The sequence below is a fragment of the Arachis stenosperma genome, unplaced genomic scaffold, assembly GCF_014773155.1.
Source record: "Arachis stenosperma cultivar V10309 unplaced genomic scaffold, arast.V10309.gnm1.PFL2 arast.V10309.gnm1.Scaffold_100070, whole genome shotgun sequence".
Taxonomy (NCBI): Eukaryota; Viridiplantae; Streptophyta; class Magnoliopsida; order Fabales; family Fabaceae; genus Arachis; species Arachis stenosperma.
This window is the reverse complement of record NW_026651380.1, coordinates 143599-153598: the sequence shown is the minus strand read 5'-3', so window position 1 is coordinate 153598 and position 10000 is coordinate 143599.

Here is a 10000-nt window from a genome sequence, read left to right as displayed (position 1 = left end):
CTTTTATATTCAAGCCATTTATCTTTCTTGCCATTTAAGTTACTGCAATTTAAGTTTCTTGCACTTTAAGTTTCAGTCATTTATTTTCTTGTTCTTTAAGTTTCTGCAAATTTACTTTCCTGTTCTTTAATTTACTGCATTTCTCCCTTCCCCCTTCACATTTACTGTCATTTACTTCTTGTTAAACACAAATCACTCAACCAAAACTTGATTCGCTTGACTAAATCACCCACTAAACTAAAATTGCTCAATCCTTCAATCCCTGTGGGATCGACCTCACTCATGTGAGTTATTATTACTTGATGCGACCCGGTACACTTGCCGGTGAGTTTTGTGTTGGATCGTTTTCCACACATCAAGTTTTTGGCGCCGTTGCCGGGGATTGAAATAGATTGACAATGATTAAGTGAAGTGGAGGTCTAGATTAAGCACTTTTTCTTTTCTGTTATACTAATTCTTACTAACACACTAACTGTTTGAATTTTTGCTTAAACTAACTAAAACCTCATTCTAGCAATAGATTGAAGTTTTATTAATTTTCTGGGTCTGTGTGTTTATTGTTGTGTGTTTGTATGTCAGGTATAGGAAGATCTTTCCCTATCCATTCTGAAATTGATCAAAGGACTCTTCGGAGAATAAGAAGAGCTGAAAGAGGGAAGAACATTGTTGGAGAAGAAGAATCTGAGGAGGAATACCAAGACATGGAAGGAGATACTAATCAACCAGGAGAAGGAGCCAACAATAATCAACCACAGAGAAGAGTCTTGGCTTCATACACATTTGCAAATGCAAGGCATTGTGGGAGTAGCATTCTGCCTCCCAATGTCAATGCAAACAATTTTGAACTCAAGCCACAACTCATCACTCTGGTTCAAAACAATTGTTCTTTTGGAGGAGGGCCTTTGGAGGATCCAAATCAACATTTGTCTACCTTCTTGAGAATCTATGACACAGTGAAAACCAATGGTGAACCTCCTGATAGCTACAAGTTGCTGCTCTTCCCATTCTCTCTCAGAGATAAAGCCACTCAATGGCTAGAGACCTTTCCAAAAGAAAGCATCAACAATTGGGATGACTTGGTGAGCAAGTTCCTAGCTAAATTCTATCCCCCTCAAAGGATCCTAAGGTTGAAGACTGAGGTTCAAACGTTCACTCAATTGGAGGCTGAGAACTTATATGAAGCATGGGAAAGATATAAGGCTCTATTGAGGAATGTCCACCAGAGATGTTCACTGAGTGGGACAAGTTGCAGAACTTCTATGAGGGACTCACTCTTAAAGCTCAAGAAGCTCTTGATCACTCTGCCGGAGGCTCATTACAACTCATGAAGACCACAGAGGAAGCTCGAAACCTCATTGATATGGTGGCCAACAACCAATATTTCTTTGCTCATCAAAGACAACGCCAACCATCACAGAGAAGAGGAGTAATGGAGTTGGAAGGAGTTGATTCTATTCTGGCTCAGAACAAGATGATGCAGCAGCAAATCCAACAACAATTTGAGCAAATGGCCAAAAGGATTGATGGCTTGCAAGTGGCAGCAGTGAGCACCACAAGCCAACCTCCAACCACTTGGGTGCAAAGTGAAGAAACTCAAGAGGAGCAACAGCAAGAGCAAGTCCAATACATGCACAACCAAAATCCTGGAACAAATGAAGTTTATGGGGACACTTACAATCCATCTTGGAAGAACCATCCCAACCTCAGATGGGGAGACAACCATAATCAAAACCAACAACCATGGCAAAGAAACACAGGCCAGAACAATTGGAAAAACACAAACCACAACCCCCAGCCAAACACTAACCAAAACTCATACAGAAAACCACAAAACAACTACCCAAATTCTAACCAATATCCACCCAATAACCACCCAACCAACCAAAACACTTATCTTCATCCATCAACACCCCAAAATCAACCCATCTCACAAGATTCACAGAGAATCACCAATCTAGAGCTGCTCATGGAGAAACTAATGAAGAGCCAAGAATTGACAACCAAGAATCAAGAAGCCTCCATGAAGAACCTAGAGAGGCAGATTGGACAAATCTCCAAGAGGATTTCTGTTGAAAAACCATCAAGTTCACTACCTAGTGACACCATCCCCAACCCAAAGGAAGAATGCAAGGTTGTGCAACTAAGAAGTGGAAAAGTGTTAACAGATGGTAACCAAGGAACAAACAAGAAGAATGACACTGAGCCAACAAAGAATGATGAAGCCATCAACAAGGACATGGTAAGCAAGAATGTTCCAGAAAAACTCACAGAAGAGAACAACAAGCCACAGAATTTGAAGAAAGGAAAGAAGATCTTGGAGGAACCAATTCCAAAACAACAGCAAGTGGAGAAGAGCTCAACACCACCATTGCCTTATCCACAGAGATTTCAAAAGGAAATAAAGGATCAGCACTTCCACAAATTTCTTGAGACTTTCAAGAAGTTGGAGATCAACATACCTTTAGCTGAGGCTTTAGAGCAAATGCCTTTGTATGCCAAGTTCTTGAAGGAGCTTATCAATAAGAAAAGAGATTGGAATGAAAAGGAAACAGTGATGCTAAGTGAAGAATGTAGCGCCGTGCTCCAAAAAGGAATTCCACCAAAGCTTAAGGATCCAGGGAGTTTTGTAGTGCCATGCACTATAGGCAAACTATCCTTGGACAAAGCTCTTTGTGATCTTGGAGCTAGTATCAACTTAATGCCCTTGTCCATGATGAAGAAGCTTGCCATAGAAGAACTCAAACCCACCAGGATGTCACTAGTCATGGCAGACAGATCAATCAAGATACCGAATGGCATTGTGGAAAATTTGCTGGTTAAGGTTGGAAAGTTTATCTTCCCTACGGACTTTGTAATTCTAGATACTGATGAGGAAGGCAACAATTCCATCATCTTGGGCAGACCATTTCTAGCAACTGCAAGAGCCATTATAGATGTGGAAAAAGGAGAAATGATTTTTAGAGTACACAATGAGCAAATGATCATCAATGTTTTTAAGTCAATGCAACACCCCCCAGAGCAGGAAGATCATTTGAGGGTGGATATGATAGAGAGTCTGGTGGAAGAAATGTTAGACATTGATCAGCATGAACAAGAAAAAGACAATCAAGAAACAATGGAGGAACATGTGGCTGAGGTCCTCATAAGCAAAGAGGTGAAACTAAGCAAGAAAGAAGAGGTGCAAAAGCAAGAACTGAAGCCATTACCTTCCCATCTCAAATATGCATTTCTTGGCACCTCAGAAAGCTTCCCAGTGATCATCAATTCGTCCTTAATAAAGAAGGAAGAAGGAGAGCTTCTTGATGTTCTCAGAGCTCACAAGGATGCATTAGGATGGACCATTGATGACCTGAAAGGCATCAGCCCTACAATATGCATGCATAAGATTCTTTTGGAGGACAATTCCAAAGCAGTAATTCAACCTCAAAGAAGACTAAATCCTGCAATGAAGGAAGTCGTCCATAAGGAAGTAATGAAATTATGGAATGCAGGAATCATATATCCTATTTCCGATAGCTCATGGATAAGCCCAGTCCAAGTGGTACCAAAGAAAGGTGGGATGACAGTCATTGTCAATGAAAGGAATGAACTCATTCCCACCAGAACTGTGACAGGGTGGAGGATGTGTATTGACTATAGAAGGTTGAATGATGCCACACGCAAAGATCACTTCCCACTTCCTTTCATTGATCAAATGCTTGAGAGGTTGGCTGGCCATGCTTATTATTGTTTCTTGGATGGTTATTCTGGGTATAATCAGATTGTGGTGGACCCAAAGGACCAAGAAAAGACTTCATTCACATGCCCAGTTGGAGTTTTTGCTTATAGAAGAATGCCATTTGGATTGTGCAATGCCCCAGCCACTTTTCAAAGGTGCATGCTTTCCATTTTCTCAGATATGGTTGAAAAATTTTTAGAGGTTTTTATGGATGACTTCTCTGTTTTTTGTGATAATTTCAATACTTGCTTAAATCATCTAACTCTTGTCTTGAAACGGTGCCAAGAAACTAATTTGGTTTTGAATTGGGAGAAGTGCCATTTCATGGTACCTGAGGGGATTGTTCTTGGTCATAAAGTTTCAAGAAGAGGAATAGAGGTTGACAAGGCAAAAGTGGAAATAATAGAAAAACTCCCTCCACCAACTAATGTGAAATCTGTCAGAAGTTTCTTGGGGCATGCAGGTTTTATAGAAGGTTTATCAAAGATTTTTCTAAAATAGCCAAACCTTTGAGTAATCTTTTGATGATTGATCAACCTTTTGTTTTTGATAAAGATTGCCAGCATGCTTTTGAAACTTTAAAACAGAAACTTACAACAGCACCAATTATCACACCCCCAGATTGGAACTTACCATTTGAACTCATGTGTGATGCAAGTGAAATTGCAATTGGTGCTGTACTTGGACAGAAGAAGGGAAACTTGCATCATGTCATATATTATGCAAGTAAAGTCTTGAATGAAGCTCAAAAAAATTACACTACAACAGAGAAGGAATTGTTAGCTGTGGTCTATGCATTTGATAAGTTTAGATCGTACTTGATAGGATCTAAAATTGTGGTTTATACTGATCATGCTGCTCTCAAGTATTTGATGTCAAAGCAGGATGCTAAACCAAGACTCATAAGGTGGATTCTACTCTTACAAGAATTTGACATTGAGGTAAGGGACAGGAAAGGCACTGAAAATCTAGTTGCTGATCATTTGTCAAGGCTGCCACCAGAAACAATTCAAAAGGCTTCATTACCTGTGAATGAAAGCTTCCCAAATGAACATCTTATGCTGATCCAACAAACACCATGGTTTGCTGATATAGCTAATTACAAAGTGGGAAGGAAGATACCTCAAGAATTCACTAAGCAACAAGTGAAGAAGCTAATCAATGAAGCAAGGAAGTTTTTGTGGGATGAACCTTACCTGTTCAAAAGATGTTCTGATGGAATTATTAGAAGATGTGTCCCTGAGAGTGAAATGCAAGATATATTATGGCATTGCCATGGCTCTGCGTACGGCGGACACTTTGGTCCAGAAAGAACAGCAGCAAAGATACTACAAAGTGGGTTCTATTGGCCAACCATCTTCAAAGATGCCAGGGAGTTTGTCCACCAATGTAATGAATGCCAAAGAGCAGGAGGATTAACAAGAAGGAATGAGATGCCACAGAACTTCATTTTGGAAGTAGAATTGTTTGATTTATGGGGCATTGATTTCATGGGACCCTTTCCCCCTTCTTATTCATTCAGATATATCTTGGTAGCAGTGGAGTATGTTTCAAAATGGGTGGAGGCCATAGCTACAACCACCTGTGATGCACAAATTGTCCTTCAATTCCTAAAGAAGCACATCTTTACTAGATATGGAGTGCCCAAGGGTCTCATCAGTGATGGTGGTGGCCATTTTTGTAATAGACAAATGGAGAAACTCCTCCACAAATATGGAGTTACTCATAAGGTAGCCACACCATATCATCCCCAAACTAATGGGCAGGCAGAATTAGCAAACAGGGAACTGAAGAAGATCCTAGAAAAGACAGTTGGTAGCACAAGAAAGGATTGGGCTAGGAAGTTGGAAGATGCACTTTGGGCATACCGAACAGCCTTCAAAACTCCTATTGGGAAGTCCCCATTTCAATTGCTATATGGCAAATCTTGTCATCTCCCTGTAGAGCTTGAGCACAAAGCCTTTTGGGCCACCAAACTTCTAAATCTGGATTCTGAAGCAGCAGGAGAGAAAAGATTGTTGCAACTGAATGAGCTAGATGAGTTTTGGCTAGAAGCCTATGAAAATACCAAGATATACAAGGAAAAAGCCAAGAGATGGCATGACAGGAAAATCTTGAAGAAAGAGTTCAAACCTGGACAACAAGTTCTCTTGTATAACTCATGGCTCAAGATATTCCCTGGCAAGCTTAAGTCTAAGTGGACTGGTCCATACTTGGTGACTAAGGTTTTCCCTTATGGGAGTATTGAATTGCTAGATGAAGCAACAAAGAATCGGTTTACAGCAAATGGTCATAGAGCAAAACTGTACCTAGGGGGCAATGGAACAAAGAAACAGAGGTCCAGAGCCTAAATCCTCCTTGAAGCAAAAACAGAAGATGTCAAGCTAGTGACAATAAAAGAGCGCTTGTTGGGAGGCAACCCAACCTGAGGTAGTTGTCTTTTTCATAGCTTTTCAATAAAAATGTTGAATAATTGGTATACATTGCAAGGAGCTAAGTTTGATGTTGCACACCAAAACAATTTGAGGGAGAATGAAAACTTCTAAGTTTGGTGTTCCACCAAAAATATCATTTAAAAACACATTCTCACCTCTTGCATGATTCTAGCTCCAAGCAATCAAACACATTATTCAACTGTTGAATTGTTTTCTAGCTTTAATTTCATTAACCTTTAGCAAGTACACATGGTTTCAATTATGGTTGACTTGTTGCATCTGAGACAGTGGCAAAACAATTAAGTTTGGTGTTCACACACCAACACAAATCCTGAAACCACACTCAGCTTATGCACACTAACCATATAATTAAAGGCTTGAGAAGCAAGCAACTTTGAAGATTAAGCAGGACATGAGTCAACAATTGAAGACATTATGCATCTTAACTCAAAGAGAACACAACAGAAGGAAAAAATCAAAGGGCTGCAACTTCAAAGGTTGTATCTAAACTTAATCCTTGCTGCTGTGAAATGTTTTGAATCTGGAAGCCATTGTCTATCTTGCTAAAGTGTTTATCTTGCTGCAAGTGAAACTGCTTGTTAAAATGCAAAATCTGCATATTGCTTGTTATCCATCACTTAGCTTTAAATATTGTTTTGTTTCCCATATGCTTAAATAAAAGAGTTTGGTTTGAATTGAAAAGTGAAATATCCAATGTTGCATAAGTATGAATGGAAGTTGGTGGTGGTATATGTGTTTGATTAAATGCATAACTCATGAAATAATTGTTGCATAATATCATTCTCATTCAAGTGTGAGTTAACTTGCTGTTACAAAGACTCTTATCAATAATGAAAAAGCCCTTGGTAACAAAAACAGAAAGAAAAGGAAGAAAGGAAAAGCCAAAATGGCAAGAAAAAACTAAGAATAAAGGTTGGACACCAATAGCTTGGACCCTAGGACATATGCCTGTGGTGTTCTTGTACTAAGATCTGCTTGGATGAGTAAATTCTAAGGGGTATTTTAAAACCCGGTCACTTAGATCAACTGATTTGGGATGGCCAATTGAAAATCCACAATAAAGAGCAACTTAGATACAAAACATTTAGTTATCCAAAGAGATGCTGGGCATCAATGATCCTAGGAAGAATTAGTGAGCCATGTGTCTGTGGTGGAAAGATGTTGAGCAAAAGAAAAGAAAATAAAGCCAAAGGCTATGCTGCAACATTTGACACCCAACCTCAAAAAGAATAATAAGCTTGTTAAGCATTGTAAGCCAAGAAAAGTTAGCAAGGGAGTGAGTAAAAAGTGAGTCTTATAACAGCAAGTTTAGCAAACCTTTGATGCAAAATGTATATTATGTAACAAGAACAATAACTTGAGTTGTCATTGTCTGCATAAATGCCCCATAGATCAAGTTCTGCTATCTGCATAATAAGGATATGTGTCCTTCTCTTATTCATTTCATTTACTCTTAGTTTTGATGCTTGCTTGGGGACAAGCAAGATTTATGTTTGGTGTTGTGATGACAAGTCATCATATACCCATTTTTCAAGCTAATTTCACTTGTTTTGTTAGCATTTATGCACTTTCTTGTATCCTAAGTAAGTGATTTGGAGTGAAAATGCATAACTTCCTTAAATCAAGCAACCACCATGAAATTAATGATAATCCATGAGGTTTAAGCTAATTTTAATTGAATTTTAATTGATTTATAAGCCTCTTGAATTTAGTGATACTTGGAGTGTTGTTTTGGTTTATTGTAGGTGAAGAAAAGAAAAGAAAAGGAAAAGCGTAGCCTAAAAAGTGTAGCACAAGGAAGAAGAAGCGTGGTTTAAGGGAGGAGAAGCGTGCCGCAAGCAAGGAGGAGGCAAACATTGCCCTCCACAAGGGCACACTGCCCTCTAGGAGAGCAACATAAGGTGACCAAGCAAGATGAGGCAACTCTGCCCTGCCCACTCCAAGGGCAGAGCACAAAATGTGCCTTGAAACCAAGAGAAAAAGAACCTTGCCCTGCCCTTGTGGAGGGCAGAATCGGGCTCTCTAAGGAAGAAATTCAACAAAAAAATATCAACCATGCATGCCACAAGGATCGAACAAGGGACCATGAGCAAGCTAAGCACTAAGGTTCACTACCGTGCCAAGAAACCAAGAAATAATTGTAGCGCATGCGTCCGCCCAGTTTCGAACACGGGCCGTGAAGGAAGGGACTTTGCCCTGCCCTTGGCGCGGGCAGGGCAGCATCGTGTGTGTGGCAGCACCATGCACGCACCAATTTCGATCCTGGCGCACCAATTTCCTCCCCTGGCAGCACCAAGGCCGCACCAACTCGCACCAAGGCCGCACCAACAACGCACCATGCATCAATTTTCTGCCCTGCCCTCCACAAGGGCAGGGCAGCCTCCTGGGAGTGACTTTCATGGGCCGAAAATTCAATTAAAAATCCAATTGAATTCATTTCTTCACCAACTCAAAAGCCCATCCAAATCCCAATATCTAAGAATAGAAAGTGTATAAATAGAAGCTAGTTTGATGTAATTAGGACTTTTGAACCTTTGAACTTTTACTTTGGCATTTTTACCTTCACTTTTGAATTTTACCTTTCTTTGGAGCTTTGGCACTTGTTCTTGGTGACTTGACTGAGATCTCTGAGAATTGGGGAGGAGAATTGATCTCTTTTCTTCCTCATTCTTGCCTAGGCACTTCTAATTTTCTTGCTTTGAGTTTTGGGTGTGAGAAATTGAGGAAATTCTGTCTCAATTCCCATTCAAACTCTCTTTAAATCTTCTCTGCATAATACAAATCAATTTCAATTTCCTTTACTGCTTCTTCTTAAATTTTCTGTCAATTGCTTTGATAACTCAGATCTGGGAAGGAAATTGAGTTTTAGGCTCTGCTACCTAAGCTCTTGAGTCCTGAGATCAAAATTCACTTTGGGTTCTTCTGTGAACCTTGCTGCATTTTATTTCCTTTCTGTTTGAATGCTTATTGCTTCTGATTCAATTTTTGCTCTCTTAATTGTTGCCATTTACTTTCTCTTGGTTTAGATTCTGCAATCCCAGTCCTCAAACCCCTTTTATATTCAAGCCATTTATCTTTCTTGCCATTTAAGTTACTGCAATTTAAGTTTCTTGCACTTTAAGTTTCAGTCATTTATTTTCTTGTTCTTTAAGTTTCTGCAAATTTACTTTCCTGTTCTTTAATTTACTGCATTTCTCCCTTCCCCCTTCACATTTACTGTCATTTACTTCTTGTTAAACACAAATCACTCAACCAAAACTTGATTCGCTTGACTAAATCACCCACTAAACTAAAATTGCTCAATCCTTCAATCCCTGTGGGATCGACCTCACTCATGTGAGTTATTATTACTTGATGCGACCCGGTACACTTGCCGGTGAGTTTTGTGTTGGATCGTTTTCCACACATCAGCTGGGCGCGGTGCAACGGATGCAGGGGTCCGTTGCAACGGAGGCAGGGCGCATTGCAGCGTTGGCTGGGGGCCGTTGCAATGGATGCTGGGCACGGTGCAACGGATGCTGGGGTCCGTTGCAACGGAGGCAGGGCGCGTTGCAACGTTGGCTGTGGCCGTTGCAACGGAGGCAGGTCGCGTTGCAACGTTGGCTGGGGGCTGTTGCAACGGATGCTGGTGCGGTGCAACGGATGCTGGGGTCCGTTGCAACGGAGGCAGGCGCGTTGTAACGTTGGCTGGGTCGTTGCAACGGAGGCGGGGCGCCATGCAACGTTGGCCGTGGCCGTTGCACCGGAGGCAGGGCGCGTTGCAGCGTTGGCTGGGGGCCGTTGCAACGGATGCTGGGCGCGGTGCAACGGATGCTGGGGTCTGTTG